Source organism: Rutilus rutilus, assembly GCF_951802725.1.
Source record: "Rutilus rutilus genome assembly, chromosome: 9".
Lineage (NCBI taxonomy): Eukaryota > Metazoa > Chordata > Actinopteri > Cypriniformes > Leuciscidae > Rutilus > Rutilus rutilus.
Window position 1 is genome coordinate 11,815,918 of NC_140223.1, and position 17,027 is coordinate 11,832,944.

Below are 17,027 nucleotides of genomic sequence, written 5' to 3' on the forward strand. Positions count from 1 at the left end.
CTGAAATATAGTTTTACTCCAGGACTTCCTCTTGCTATCCATCTGTTCCTACTTGACTGTAAATTGAACCTTGAGAGAGTGTTGAGAAAACATTAGACAAGTGGGTGCTATTAAAATCAGTGAAGAACTGATTCCATATGCATGCATTGAGAGGCAGTCATTTATATTTCTCCATAAATACAGAACTTGCATAGACCTGATTTGTTCACTTTCAAAAGAAAGTTAAAGAATTTGAAGTCAACATGAAACAATGTTCACAAACCATTTTATTTCTGTAATCTAATTCCCGCGTGTAGTGAAACAGTCCGCAAGAAAAAGTCTTTATCCATAGGGAATTGGCTGAATTGTAGACGTACTATTGACACCATTAGAAATAGGAAAAGCAAGTTATTTCGATTTTGATTAAATATTACAAAGACAACATTTTTCTTTGGAATAATATGCACTGGTTAATCTACAATAATTATGCGTATTAAGACCTAGAGTCCATTTTCGTGTTGACTTGATAAAAAAAATATGATGCAAAATTTTCTGTATAAAATTCAGTGACCTACAGTATAGTATCCTAGATAAGGAATCTGGCTTATAGACAAGTCATAGTCAAGTTATAAGTCAAGTTCTTATCAGAGTAAACTACTTTGAGAACATTTTCCGTTACACATCAAATACATCTTCCCTTTATTGCAAGCGTTTGATGTTTCCTTACCACTGCTGTGCTGTCCCACAATGCACTTGATGAAATGTAAACAGAAATTTTGTGAAACTTAAGCAGAAACATGCCGGTTTGAAGACAAAATGTAACCTGAGATCTTTGACTGAGCCAATCAGCCACCTGTCACTGAAAAGCACAAAGCCGAGAGAGAAAAGAAAGAAAGAAAAAATAGAAAACCAAAGAGAACTTGTGTTTTTGCTTTGTGTCCAGACGAGTAAGTCAGGAGTAAGATGGAAGGAGGGAGGGCGATGTCAACACTCATTTTCTCTCATCTCTTTATTTCTCTTGTTCCTGCTGTCTAGTTTTCACAGGTCAGCATGAGGTCACATGATGTTCCTGCAAGAAGGGACACGTTTTCCCTGACAAAGATGTTGCCTGAGGATTGTCTGCGTGAATGTCAAACTATGAGCACTGCAGGATGCAAATTACCGTCATTATTTATCATTAAATTAAGCCCTATTATGCCATTTTAAATGTTCCTCATTTTGTTTTGGAGATCTCCTACAATAGATTTACATGCTTTCATTTTCACTTTAAAGGTGCTCTAAGCGATGTTGGGTGACGTCACTTCTTGTTGACGTTCAAAGTATTGTCAAACAAAACGGAGGCTAGCTCGACCCTCCCTCCTCCTCATCCCGTCCCCTCCCCCTCCCTTCCGTGCTTCCTGAAACAGTCATGAACGAGTCGGAGGCTTTCCCGATGTAAATTCGGGACTTCGCGTGTTCCTTCTCCTTTTCCCTCTTCTTTGCTATTTCTTCATCGGAACGTCGTCAATTTGGTCGTGTGTCGGCCATATCAAAATTCAAGAGAATATCATTTTAACGTTAGTCGTTGTCAGGACATCTCTCCTCTAGCTAACTTCCCTCTTCATGCTTCTCTCTCCTCCACTCCGCACACCCACCTTCAACCCCCACCCCCACCCCCAAATCATTCTTGTCAGTTATTGGCTGGAACACTGTTTGTTATGTTTCGTGGTCCAGGCTGGGCCAGTTTGTTTTTCTTGCCGTTTGTGGAGCCTGGGCTGTCTACAGAGACCGCATTTGTTTACAGTGTGTTCAGGGGACAGGCAGCTAGCAGATAGTGAGGAGATGTTTGCTGTATGTGACAAAAAAAATGTTGGCCTAAAAAACGCGTGACATCGCTTAGAGCACCTTTAATATACATTGCAGCATTACCTCTTTCCTCACAGAGTCTGAAACGGTTCTATAAAGGATTCATTCTCTAAACCCCTCCTTTCTGAGAACCTGCTCTGCTCTGATTGGTCAGATGAACCAGTCTGTTCTGTTGTGATTGGTCGACCGCTTACTAGGGCTGTCAAATAAAAATGCAAAATTCGAATTTCCGTTGAATATGCACATTCGAATGCAAAAACCGTGCATTCGAATTTTTGGTGTGTCAAGAGGCGCACGAGACATGATGATGACGTAACTGACGCGGTTTGTTTTTGTTAGCTTATCCAGTATACTGCGCGGTGCGGCTGCGATGTTAATTTGAAAAATGTCGGGAAAAGGCTTTGGTTGGTGGCAAAAATCGTGCAACAACATACTTGACCAAACCTGCACATCGGCCAGAGCTGAGTGTGTGTTTCATCAGCTGAAAACATTATCAACAAAAGGCACTCAGCACTCGCTGCAGATCAAGTTGAGCGCCTGGTGTTTTTGACAAACGATGTGTAGTGAGTAGAAGTGGATTGTTTCTGAATGGCAGTTTGCGATCTTGTGTCCATGTAGTACATTACGCTGTTGAAGTGTGTTTTCTCAGGTTACTGATGCACTTACAGTTTTATGCACTATTGTAACCTAATTTTCCTTGCACGCACATTAAGAAAATGATATTTTATTTAAGAACAATTGCTTTAAAAGTTAATGCACTTTAAAAAAGTGAATGTCATTTCATTTCAATAAAAGATGCAATGCTTCATTTGGTTTATATTTGCTTATTGCACTCGGTTGCGCCCTCTTGTGTGCATAGGAGACAATACAATACTCTTTTCCTCTAACAGTAAGTATTGCCTTTAGAATTTGAATATAATTCGAATTATGCTCATATTTATTTAGCAAATGTAGCTTTTCAGCGATTTTGACAGCCCTACCGCTTACAGTGCATTACCGTATCTGAATTTCATCTCCGGAGGCTTCCTCAGCGCTTGATACACAGTGATATGAACAGTAACGATGGCATCAAAATGACGTCGTATTAATTCGAGTGCAAGTCCTCGTTCTTTGGAAGTTCAGCAAAGTGGATTTGCTTTCACAGCGCAGAAAACAGCATATTCTCGACATGATGAAAACTCCTCCACTCCTCAGCTATAACTACAGTGTTTGAGGGCGGGTCAAAGTAGACCATAGATGGGAATTATGCAAATTTGTTACAGACCTACGTAGGTTCAAGCAGACAGTAAGACTGGAATTACTGACGACTCGTTTCAGGCAGTTCAGAATCAGTTCTTTGTTTCGGAAGACAATGGCTGCATCCAAATAAGCATTCTTCTCTATATAGTCGGCGAAATGTGATAAAAGAAATGTGTCCGAATTCACAGCACTCATAATAGAGTAGGCAAAAAATAGCCGGATGACCTACTACTTCCGGTGAGATTCTGAAATGTGCATTCGATGGACACTTTACTATCCCATGAGGCCACGGGAGAGGATTTATGAATGGCAGTAAAGCAACGCAACTGACACTGTCACATGCTAATGCACTCTCAGGAAAAAAGGTACAAAAGCTGTCACTGTGGCGGTACCTTTTCAAAAGGTACACTTTTGTACCTAAAGAGTGCATATTAGTCCCTCAAAGGTACATATTGGTTCCAAAATGGTACATATTATAACCCTTTTGAAGGGTACTGTCCCAGTGACAGCTTTTGTACCTTTTTCACATGGCGAATGTACGTCCGGATTACATTCATACTACACACATTAATACTATATAGAACAATTTAGCGGTTGCAAAGTGATTACTTATCCAACGTAAGTGCTGTATCTACTCGAAAGTATACAATTTTGGACCCAGCTAATAACTCCATTCATCGTGCACTTTGCACACTACATGAAAGGTAATATCTGAAAAAGCATAATAGGGCCACTCACCTGAAGGGAGTGGATTGGAATCCACTGCTGCTTTAATGTATATGTAATGAGTGATTATAATCAAGGTATTAATCAATATTTTTCCTTCTAAACATCAAATGAGTTGAATGACATCTCTGGAGATTTTACTTTGTTATAGAAGTTACCAGTGTTATTACTGAAATGTTCTTTTCATGTATTCTTTAATGTCAGTATTTGATATCTGAATGCAGTAACAGTGCTTTCTCATTTAACCCGGCTTCAAGAAATAAAATAGGGAAATGTTTTGTGTTTGAGAAAGGTCTTCAACATGTCAAAACACATAGGGGTCATTGAAGTCTATAGTTTAAGGGACCATTTGTCAGTTAAAGCCTTACTTTCCAGTTAGACTAAAATGTAGCTGTCCTTGAGAAAGAACTTGTTATCTTGATGTTTAGAGACGAGACTCCTGTTTATAGTTAGAGCCTGGCCAAATCCAACCTTGGAAAAGATGTGTGTCGGTGTGTGTGTTAGTCTTCTTGCTTACAGGTTAAGGAACCACTGGCATTGTTGGAGATTGACGGAGTTGTTGTTCGAGACATGCTGGCACCCAGCAACCCAAATCCCCGACCTGGAAGGTCACGGCGTGCCTAACTTCAGGGTCCGAGTGTCAGCGGCATAATCTATGGAGATATGCTTCTGTCTATCTGTATATGTGTGGAAAATTATCAATTTCTTGGCCAATCAGAATCATTCAGCCTGTAAGCAATGACGTAGCTTAGACCTTGGAAATGGTATAACTGCTGTGATCTTTATAACTGTAAACCTACGAACTCCTGTGTGAGTCTTGAAGCTGACTTCTGCTGATGAAACTGCAAACTATCTTCAGTAAATCTTTCCTTCAATCTTTTATAATTCTGACTCCGGGTCTTCTTTCAAACACCTGGTCCTTGGGTCCTAAACTGTTAACCCCTAACACACCCAAAAATGATCGTCATTTACACACCCTCACGTCGTTCCAAAACCTTTTAGATTTTCTTTCTTCAGTGGAACACAAAAGACGTATAGTTCAGCAGAATGTTGAAGAAGAAGGGACGAATAGCGTTAAAGCGGTTGTTGATGTTGACGGACATCTGGACAGACGGACAGTGAAGGGTCCTCAGCTGTGTGTTATTGTCCCCAATCCCCCCACATCCCTCGTGACAGGTGCGAACAACGCCAGGGCCCCGAGAAATGTCTCTGCGTCTGTAAACCCAACTGACACTGTGTGTGTTCGCCGACTTCACACATTATGCAAATCATATTGACAGCATAGCTAATGCTTTTTATTAAGCTAATTAGCCTTAAGGTCATTTCTGTTTTTGGCACCAAGGCTAGACTCTAGTAAAGGAGAAAACTAGTTTGGTAAGAGAGACCATGTTAGCACAAGGTTTAGAGCCTGTACTTTTAATAAAGATCATTTTATCATTTATCAATGTTTAATTTCATTTTGTTGGTACTTAAAGGGTTAGTTCACCCAGAAATGAAAATCCTGTCATCAGTTACTCATCCTCATGTCGTTCCAAACCCGTACGATTTTTGCTCATCTTTGAAACACAAATGAAGATATTTTTAATGAAATCTGAGAGATTTCTGTCCCTCCATTGACAGTCTATTCACCCAAAACTCTGACGGTTTAAAACATTCATAAAGGGATCTTAAAATAAATCCAAATGAATCGAGCAGTTTAATCCAAGTCTTCTGAAGAGACTCGATCGCTTTATATGATGAACAGATTTAACTTAGGCTTTTATTCACATATAAACTTTTATTTTAGCTAGTGGCCAAGGAGACATTTCTCATTTTCTTTTATTTTGACTTAATGTGACCTTTCTGTGAAGAAAAACAAAAGACATTTTGAAGAATGTTTCAGCTGTTTTTGTCATAGACTGATAGACCCCAGACTTTTTATTGTATGGACGAAAAAAGAAAAAAAAAGTGTCAAAATATCTTCTTTTGTGTTCTGCTGAAGAAAATGAAAACCGTGTTTGAAAGGGATATTTTTGTGCGAACTTTCCCCTTTAATGTTTTTCACCTGCTCGTAAGTGCTAATCAAGATGCTGGATTTCTTTTATCTGAAAATGTAATAAATGTGAAGATTTTCTTCTGCTAACCTTTTGTATAAAATGAAAATCCAGTAATTTTGTGCTTTAAAAAAAACCAAGCTCCACTCTTGATGTACTTCCGCATCTAAATGGCTCCTGGAAAATGAGTCCAATCTTTGCACTGGCTTAAAAGGATTCTTGATGCAACCCTTTTTTATTTTCAACAGCTTTCTGCGTGACTGGCATGATAGACATAAAGTGAGTTGCATCCAGTAATGCGCATTCTGAATCCGGTAAGACTACCAGAATTACATTTCTATGTGTGTAATTGCCATTCATTTTACACTCTTGTCCTCTTAGACATGTTCAATTGTCAGGGTTGGCATGCACTAATTTCCAGAGGTTTCAGAACAACGTAACAGATATTGCGTCATCAGGCAAGCACAGCATATTTGAGAATATGCATAGGTCAAAAATCATGCGTAGTTTGGGATGAAAAGCTGTCCGTGATCACAGGCACAAATTCCCATTACGCTCATATGATACACCAGTATATGAGCGGTTTGCAACTTCAGAGCTGAGTTCAGTGTGTACGTGAGATTAAAATATGATACTATTAATACAGTTAGCATTTTCATAATCAGTTCAGAAATGGTCCTATCAGTCTCCATTAAGCTCAATTTCTATGAGCATGAAAAATATTCAGACACACACTTTTTTCCCAAGCATAGCATATCCTTTATTATATGCTATATAGGGTAGGGTAGGATAGGGTTATTTAAATGAATAACTGTAGCAAAGACCTTGAAATTTGATCTGATTTTTATTATAGAATATTTTATCTCAGTTCTAATAAAATAATATAATATAGCTAATAAAAATACGAATAAATAATAAAGCCTTACAAGGCCCCAGGCGGCTCTGGAGTTACATTCTCTGTCATTTAAATGGTTTCTTCTAAGTATTAAACCCAGTTCTTCTGAATTTTAACTGCATTTGGGCTCCGTTCCAAAACCTAGCGAGCTTCCCGGCTGTCTGCTGCCTACACAGGCATCTGTATTCTTACTGAGCAACTCATCTATCACCCACACATCACACAAATAGTGACTCGCAGATTTCAGTTGAGTTGGTGGTTAGCATATTGCTAAGCTAAAAACATTTTAAAGGGATAGTTCGGCCAAAAATGATATTTAACCCATGATTTACTCACCCTCAAGCCGTTCGAGATGCATATGTCAATCTTTTTTCAGACGAACACATTTTCAGTTATTTTAGAAAATGTCTTAGATCTTTCAGTGGTTATAGTGTGAAGCTATGGGGTCCACCTCCTCCAAGTCCCAAAATGTGCATGCATCCTTCACAAAAGTAATACATCCGGCTCCAGGGGGATAAACGAAGGCCTTCTGAGGGTAATCCGTGCGGTTTTGTCGTAAAAATTTACATATTTCGAAACGCGTTCATGGAGATAGATGCTGACGTATGACGTAGGACTTAGCGTAGGAAGCGTCGTGACGTAGAACGAACGTAGAGTTTTGTTTTGCTCTGCTCTCTGGCTGCGCTATCACGTTCGTTCTACATCACAACGCTTCCTACGCTACGTCCTACGTCATACGGCATCATCCATCTCCGTGAACGCGCGTCGACCGCTACCGGAAGCCAGTTATTTTCATTTATAAAGTTTTAAATATGTATATTTTTACGACAAAACCGCACGGATTGACACTGAAAAAAGATTGACATATGCATCTCGAACGGCTTGAGGGTGAGTAAATCATGGGTTAAATATAATTTTTGGCCGAACTATCCCTTTAAGTGTAAATCACTAGTTCACAAGGTTTTGGAACTAAGCCTTATTCAGATTCAGACATCACTAAGGTTGTTCCTCTCATTTTTCGATGCAAATTTGATTGGGCTGGTTTATTATGTCAATAGCGAGCCACAAAATGTTTTCAGGATTATTTTTCAGGGATTTCCTCAGGCTCTGTTCCAAATCCTATTGTACAGGAACGTGTGGTGTGAACTTAGGGTGTTTCAAAAGGTACAAAAGACATTCATAGAGGTTCAATATAGTTACAACATAGACTGCTATACCCAAATTTCTATGTGCGATCTATTTTTATGCTTCTTAGATTATCATGTTAGTAGCTTAACAACAGGCTAACGGCAAACTCTATAGAGTGCTGCAGGGATGGTGTATTTTTGTTGCCCAAAACCTGGAAACTCGTGATTTTTTTTTAAGCTTTTATATGTCTTGAAAAGGCGGTTGCTGACAAGTTGCTAAATGGGATTACAGAGGTTGTTGTGTAGTTCGTTTATAGCCTAAGGTTAGCTTTTTATTTCTGGTGATTGTATTTGGGCTTCAAAGTTCATAAAAGAGCTTTTTTTATATAATTCAAAAGCTAATGGAAAAAAAAATCTATTGGGTTTTTGTCGAGGGAACCAGTGTGATCATGCAAACATCCGGGTTGGCCTACAAAAACACTCAATCTCACTGGAAAACATAACTACTTTACGAGGTGGCATTTTGGATGAATTTGTACGATGTGAATCATGCGAAAATGTACGATTTTTATCAATAAAAAAAACACATGAAGCTCCTCCCCTAAACTTAACTGTCACTGGGTTTAAGCAAATCATAGGAAAATATACGAACAACATTATATAAATTCATATACGAATTAGCCAAATGTAAAATAGCTACAATTGCCATGAGATTGTGTTGAACACAATAAAAAATCTCATAAATTTTCTCCATAGGGGAATTGATTTTTAAAAATGTTTTCAACAAAGGTTGTTAATTGGTGGTATATGCTTCTGTTGAAGCCATCAGCCTACATTCTTGAAATGTATTCTTCCTTCTTTTAACTGTTTAACAGCATCATTTCTGATGAAAAACTATATTATCCATGGTTCTGCATAGAAGATAATCAAAACAAGCAAATCGCATCAAATGAGTATTTTAGCTCCGCCCACTCCCATGACGTAAATGACGTAACCGAGCCGGTATCCCTGCGCTCTCAAACCACTGAAATAAACCACTGAAATTTGAATGTAGCCTAAATGCATAATTTGCAATAAACATAAAATATATATTGTTTCTAAAGTCAACATCTTAAAATTTCCATTGTTTTTATTTGTCGTTCACAATGCTTCTTTTCCTCATTAACACTATTATACAGAGTCTTTAACCGTAGTCTGATTTTTTATTCAAATCAAACTTTGTAATGTTGTAATTAACCTTGTAGCTTGTTAGTTTGTTTTGTTTTAAATGCCGATGGGAACCAAAGTCTCTAGAAAGGTGGCCGAGCACTGTTGCACTCGACTGAAAACTGTTGTAAGTCTTCTTCTTGTGCTTCGGGTGAGGCGCGCCATTTGTATGAACCTAATATAGAGCGTTCCAAATCAGTCACTTGTGTTCCAGTTCAGTTTGGATGTTTCTTAGAAAGCTCACTAGACTTTGGAACATTTGATTGATTCACGACACACACAACACTTAAATTATAATTGAATGAATTACTGTTAGGCCTATATCAGTAGGCTACTAAAAAATATATTTGTGTCTATTACTAAATATAAAATTGGGCCATGATGCAGTTTTGCCAACAGCTCTACCTTTAGTTAACATATTTCACATGTGTATTGAGGGTACTCTTCAAATTAAGCTCTGGTGAAGGCCAAAGCTCTGTAATTTATATTTGGGCTAATTAGTGAGGTGTGGGTCTTGTCTTATAAATAGAGGCAATTACTCATGAATATGTGTGGGGCTGTCCACTGAGGGTGAGCACTCGGTATACATGATGTTGCTTACTGTGTGTGTGTGTGTGTGTGTACACATAACATGTCCCCACAAAACCTGAGATCACCTACATTGTGGGGACCAGCCAGCGGTCCTCACTGGGAAAATGGATTAATAAATTGTGTGTGTGTGTGTGTGTGTGTGGTGTACAGTGGCCTCAAAAAGCATTTGGGCACTGCATAGTATACACAAAATGAATAATGAATGTTAGTGCATTAGATAACGCAATATCAAACCAAGTAGCCGATAATTTAGAGTGTGTTAACACTTGTAGTTCTGTTCGCTTGGTTCATGTGGTCTAGACCAAAATAATAATAATAAATATAGCTGCAAGCAGCAATTACCGGGGCCAAGCAGAATAAGACGACAAGACATGGCTGAAAGTGTCAGACCAACTGCAACAATGAGCAATTAAAGACATTTAAAGAGGATTTTAGGCAAAGGATATCTTCATTTGTGTTTCAAGCAGGAGTTGTCTGTATGGAAGCTTGTTTTTGCCACGGAATAAAAAAAATAAAAAAGGAAATTGTGACATTTTATCTCACAATGACTTTTATATATATAAACGTACAATTATTAGCCTACTTTATTCTCGCACTTGTTTACCACAATTCGAATTTTATAACTCACAATTGCGAGTTTATATCTCACAGTTAAAAAATCTGAATCATGAGATGTTGTGAGTAAACATCAGAATTGTGAGATAAAAAGTAGCAATTACCTTTTTATGTATTTATTTTGTGGCGGAAACAAGCTTCCATAGCCGTTCCCCTTATCAACAAAGTTTTATCCTCAGAGGAATGAATAGTGCTTGCATCATTTATAATATTCTAATTGCTTTGACGTTATTGTTGTGACCTTGTTTTTCTCGGCGGCTTTGTTTCTAAAGGCGTTGTCTTTTTCCTTCACCTTAAGACCTTGTTCAAGCTTCCCACTGCCAAAAGCTCACAGAGCGTTATGTACGGCATATTTTTCCCAGTCTAACACGAGGGCATATGGCCTGCTTTATGAGCATGATGCTGCTGTAAATAAGAGCAATGCCACAGTGCTGTGCTTTAAGCAAACCGACAGCAGCAGCAATCTGTTCTTTACTCTCTGTGAAGGGCTGGCAGCAGCAGACGCATATGTTATCTTGAACTCCTCTGAAATGTTAAGAGCAACTTTGGCTTTTCAGGATATAGTTTTTCCCAATCAAAATGCAAATTTTAGCCAGCCTCTCCACTGGATGAATATACAGGCTCACAGTCATTGGTAATGACCTGACCTTTACATAAAAGCATAGGTCACCCAAATTTTAAACTCTGTCATTAGTTAAAGGGTTAGTTCACCCTAAAATGAACATTAAGTCATTTACACTCCACTTTGAAGTGGCCTACACTACAAGTGAAAATTCAATACAATTAAGTGGACTTCTTTTTAACAATGGCTGTTTCAACAGGAAATATATTCATCAAGCCACTTCAGTAAATCTTTAAAACCTCACAACTTGCATTAGTAATAAAAAGAGTATTTTATATACTGTGACTTGCTACAGAGCCAATTACTGAACTACAAATCCTGGACGAAAACATAGTTCTCTGTGAAATTTTTACTTTGAAATAACGCAATGCTAAATTAATTAAATGTGGCATTGATTAAAGGGATAGTTCACCCAAAAATGAAAATTCTATCATTGTTTACTCACCCTCAAGTTGTTCCAAACCTGTATGAGTTTCTTTGTTCTGCTGAACACAAAGGAAGATATTTGGAAGAATGTTTGTAACCAAACAGATCTCGGTCCCCATTGACTACCATAGTATATTTTTTTCCTACTATGGAAGTCAATGGGGACCGAGATCTGTTTGATTACAAACGTTCTTCCAAATATCTTCCTTTGTGTTCAGCAGAACAAAGAAACTCATACAGGTTTGGAACAACTTGAGGGTGAGTAAATGATGACAGAATTTTCATTTTTGGGTGAACTATCCCTTTAATGCTTGAAAAACATTCACAAAATTATACAGATTTTAGTTAGAACATAAATCAGCGTCACATTCAAATAATTTTCCATTTCAGTCCACTTCAGGAAATTGAATGCTATTTTGCATTCATTTAATTTAGTACAGTTTTTTTTTTTTTTTTTTTTTTTAGCATAACAATCCACTGATGATCGTGTTCTCCAGAATCATTTGAGAAAGTTTCAAAGAGCATCTTGTGCTTGAGTGGAACCAAGAACATCAGACCTTCGGTAAAAACATCTATCACTAATTTACATTTCATTAGTGACCTAGAAATCTGAAAATCTCATTCAATTTACAGAATAATGTTGCTTTGCTTATTATTATTTTTCACTAAAACTTTTGTACTAAATTTCATTATAGACTTTTGAACCCCTCTGTATACCATTTGCTGTTTGTATTTTGTCTCTGTCTTGCAGAAGGACTGCTTTCGCACAGATGAAGAATTGCCTTAATGAGGGTACAGTTGCCTTACATTTGACCTCTATTTGTGAGTTATTAAAATAACCATCACAGTATGATATAAAAAAACTACGTTTGGAGGTCATTACAAAGGGTGTAACCTGCAGGAAAACTGTGAAAACGAGAACTGAAGAGCATTTGAAAGAAAGTACCAGAACTTCCACAAAAAAAAAGATCTCAAATGAGACTTGTGAAAGGTCAAAGGTCACTCTTCAGGATCTCCAGAGAATGGAGTAAAGGTGCATCAGTCAACCATATCAAGAGCTCTGCATAACACTGATCTGTTTGGGAGGGCGGCACAAAAGAAGCCAGTTCTCAAAGAGATCCACGTGAAAGCATACGTAGATTTTGCATAATATTAAATGACCAAGTTACGTGGGAAGATAGATGATAATATGCATCATGGCGCAAACCCCGTCCACACTCTGAGTACTAAACCTTCGTCCCATGATATTTTGAATAACAAGCTGAGTATTTGAATTTTACCACTCTTTCATGTAAAAGATGTTTCCAATGCCGTGGGTTAAAGCACGTGATAAAGTGAGCTCCATCCAGCTATTTCCGATGATGAAAAGCTGACAGGAAAAAGACGCAGCAGAGAGAAAGCAGTGTAATCGGCAAATTGAATTCCCACTTTCCCTTATCAGCTTCTCGCAAACAAAAGGGACAAATTGATATGTTGGAGTTAAGGTGCTGCTGTAAAGATATCGGGCCGCTCCTGAAGGATTTGTCCAGTTAAGCTCATGAAACATTAAGCAGTGACAATTCCATAAGATCAATAGAGCGCATCGCTGTTCTGCTGCCTTTGTTATTCTTTCCTTTCGTTTCTGTCAGGATGTTTTTTTTGTTGTTTTTTTTACCATTTTACAAAAACTTTCTTCAGAACAAAGTCAGATCTCAGTTAATTTGCATTAAAATGCATCTGAGATATTATCTTTTTTATTTTTGTATATTTTTGATTAATTTAATCTAATATAGAAACATTCCTATTTTTAATGTCTTTGAAATAAGTCTCTTATGCTCATCAAGCCTGCATTTATTTGATCAGAAATATAGAAATAAGATATTGTGAAATATTATTACTATTTAAAATAATGTGTTTTCTATTTGAACATACTTTAAAATATAATTTATTCCTGTGATCAAAGCTGAATTTTCATCAGCCATTAGTCTGCAGTGTCACGTGATCAGATATCGTTTTAATATTAAAAAAGTCACAATTGCCTTATACTAATATACTTTATAAACTTAAAGTATAGTTTTGTACAATTTTAGTATCATTTTTATATGCAGTAATATAGCTTTATCTGGTTTAGAAAGAGTAAGTGCACTATTCTTCTGAATTCAGCCTGGAAAGATTTTGTATTTGCTTTCAAACAGAAATTGCAGTTAAAGAAAATGATGTTTGTCAAAAGAATAAATCATTATTGGGTATTATTATTATAATGACTATACATATGTCAACTAACTCTCATTAGTTGAGTATGTCTGCTAGATTAGAGTTAGAATAAGTTGACATGTAGTTGCAAAGGAGAATGTCTGTTGGAGGATCATCATAATAAAGAGTTATCAGATATTACATGGCTTGGTTGAATTCCAATGTAGAATGCGGTCTGTTATTTCTTGATAACAGACCGCTGCGAAGTACAACACACCGTTGCCATGAAAAACAGAGCGTTGCTATGGACGCGGAACGGACTATTTTCTTTAGCGGAAGCAATACAATCGTTTTAAAATCAATAAACTGCTTTTTAAATCAATAATTTGTGTCAAATTATTTATTTATTTTGTAGGTAGCCATGTAATAAGCGGGATAATGTAGAGCGAGGCGGTTGTAATAGCGAATACAACCCTGACAGGCTGATCAGAACCCCGAAGCGAAGAGGGAAGCTCACTTACGTGAAGCTACATTATCCCTTACTTAACAGATACAACTTTTGTATCCACAGTATCAATGGCTTTTTAGATTAAGTCATTGTAATAATGGCATTTGATCATTCTAATGATAATGGTGAACATGTCCAATTTAACATTTAAAAGTTAAACACATTTCTGGTTGGGTGTCACAGTGAAGGGGTAAGCCTACTTAAGACATATTTTATGTGGTCGTGGGTATTGACCAAAAAAATTTGACAGACAAAAAAGTTGGGAAGCTCATATACATGGGCTGCATCTGAAATACTTCCCTACTATAGTTGGCGATAACAGTGTGTGACAAAATAAGTATGTCTGAATTCACAGTAGGCCTACTAGGCTACCCCATAAAAGAATAGGCAAAAAGTACCCAGATGACGTACTACTTCCGGTGAGATTGTAAAGTGTCTAATTACTATCCCATGAGGCCACAGGAGAAGATTTGTGAATAGCAGTGAAGTGACCCTGGTAAGGTCACATGATCATGACAGCATGTAGTCTGTCCAGATTACATCATTACACAGATTCATACTATTAGAACATACTTTTTTAGCAGTCGTGAAGCAATTACTTATTCAAATTAAGCTGGCCTATTCAAGAGTATGCGATTTCGAACGCAGCCATGGTCTCAAAGCTAACAAAACTGCAGTTTAAAACTTACAACTTCAATCCTGTAGTCATTGATTATGTTATCACTACAGTACTCTCATTCCTTTTTCTTCTTACTCTTTTTGTGTACACATTTTTTTGTGCTTAAGGACAAAACTCTCAGACTCAGGCGGTGTCAGTGCAGTGGACAATAGAACATCATCAAACGCTGAGGTTACAAAGGCTTCTCTCAGCAGGACCTGTTTTGATCACTGTCAGGTTTGGGGCGAGAGGCATCTGAAGTCTTTCCCTCGGATGACATCACCATTTTGGCTATATCAGAAGTAAACGAACAGCGTGACGTGAAATCAATGCTGCTTACGGTGCACATGCATATCGTGAGCTCCGCAGGAATTGATGATAAGCCGCTTGAATTAAGGGTCAATACAGCTTGTAGAGTCAGTCAGGAGAGAGGCGAGGACACTGCTGAGCTCCCAGCTTTTAAAACAAGATCCATGTTTGTGTTGGTTAATCACATATTGATTCAGGCCAAGAAACAGAGAAATAATGATGCCCTGAACTTGACTACACAATGTCTCTCTTTATCATTTGCATGCATATACAATAAATACAGAGATAATATTACCTAGATGTTGGAATTTGAAATAAACAGGCCTGTTGCTGAAAGGAACGAACAGCTGACAGTCACACAATCCTTTTCTGTAGGTTAAACTTGAGCTAATTCATCACGGATTCGTCAAATCTCTGTCAAATTGAATAGCACCAAAAAGCAAACAAAGGCTCAGATAAATACAATTATATAACATGTTGTAAAAATAACATTAGCATTGCCTTTGGTGAGATGCAGTCCTCAGAGACGCTAAACATGCATTAATAATTCACTGCTGAAGATGCTGAGCTAATAAATAAGTAATTAAATAGATTTGTCTTGTGAATGGCTGCTCTTGTAACTCCCTGCATAGCGGACTGATGGAGTTACAGCGCCATCTTGTGGAATACAAATGGTTTCGTGTGAGTGAATTTACACAGGAATAAGTGTTAAGTGCCATTTAATGATTTTAAATAAATAAATACATACAAAATAGATTCAATAAAACCTGAGTAAACCCTATGATTTGTATAATTTATCGCTAATTTACATGGAATGGCTTATGATGCACCATGTTTGTTTGCTTTTGTTTTGTTTTGTTATGATCAATAAATTGCCATGACCATTCCAGTATTTTATGACTTCTGGATAAGGATTTGAAAGACATCAAGCATACCTGGAAAATTATATTCACTACAGAAATTTTTTTTTTTCAAGTGTGCACTTTTAACATTTGCAATTAATCTTACAAGTAAATGTGTTGTCTTGAAAAGCATTCCCAGCCAGCTAGTGTGAACTTGGATAATCTCGGATAATCCCCTAAGTACCTGATGATTAGGGTGGTCCTTATTTTTAAAGTCTCCAATTGTCATGCTCTTAACCCTTTAAATTGTTCCTTTATATAAGAAAATACAGCATGCCAACTTTTATGGCAGTAACATAATAATTACTGGTAGCTCAATAGCTTTAAACTTTCTGAGATTTTGATGATTTTCGTAAAAACAGATCATTTGAATTGGTATTGTACCTGGCTAGTAAAATTCCCCCCAAAAAATTCCATAAAAGCATCTAATGCACCATATATTCCTAAATATGTATTTTAGATGCATATCTCAGTTTACTTATTGTAGAAACTAAATCCAAATTAATCCATCCATGACCCGGTTTAGCAGATTTACCTTTCCTGGTGGAATCAGTACATATTTCTATTGATGATCACCTTGGTTATTGTTTGGGTTTAGAGCACATTTTTTGGTTAAAAAAATTACATTACGTTCCTTGAAATTAACCCGGAACTTTGGCCGAATCAAGCAGATTATCAGGAGGCACAGGCAACCATACATGCAATGAAAGTAGTCAATGATCACGCCGAGAGAGGAGTGGCTCTGATTCAAGAATACAACGGCTATCTCACACACTCTGAAGAACAATTGCAGTTTCTCCTTCATGTGGTGGAAGATCACCGACGGATCTATCCAGACTGCAAAAAGTCAACACTGGCTGCTGAGCATCAGAAATGAGGGATTGTTGAAAATGTTGTGCTTTTTTTTAGATTGTTGTCATTGTTGTCATGTCAGTGTTTGTGTCAGTGTCAGTGATTTCAATAAAATGTAGTTCATTTGCAGCAACTCTTAATATTACTTGCATATCACAATAACGCCGCATAGCTTAACATAGGCAATCTTCCACATGATTGAGCTACCTCTAAATATCTTTTTTTTTTGTCAACATTTTTGCATATTTCTAATTTTGAAGTTAAAAGGAACAGTTTAAGAGGTTAAGACACTAACATTTTGCACCAAAAAAAAATTGGACTT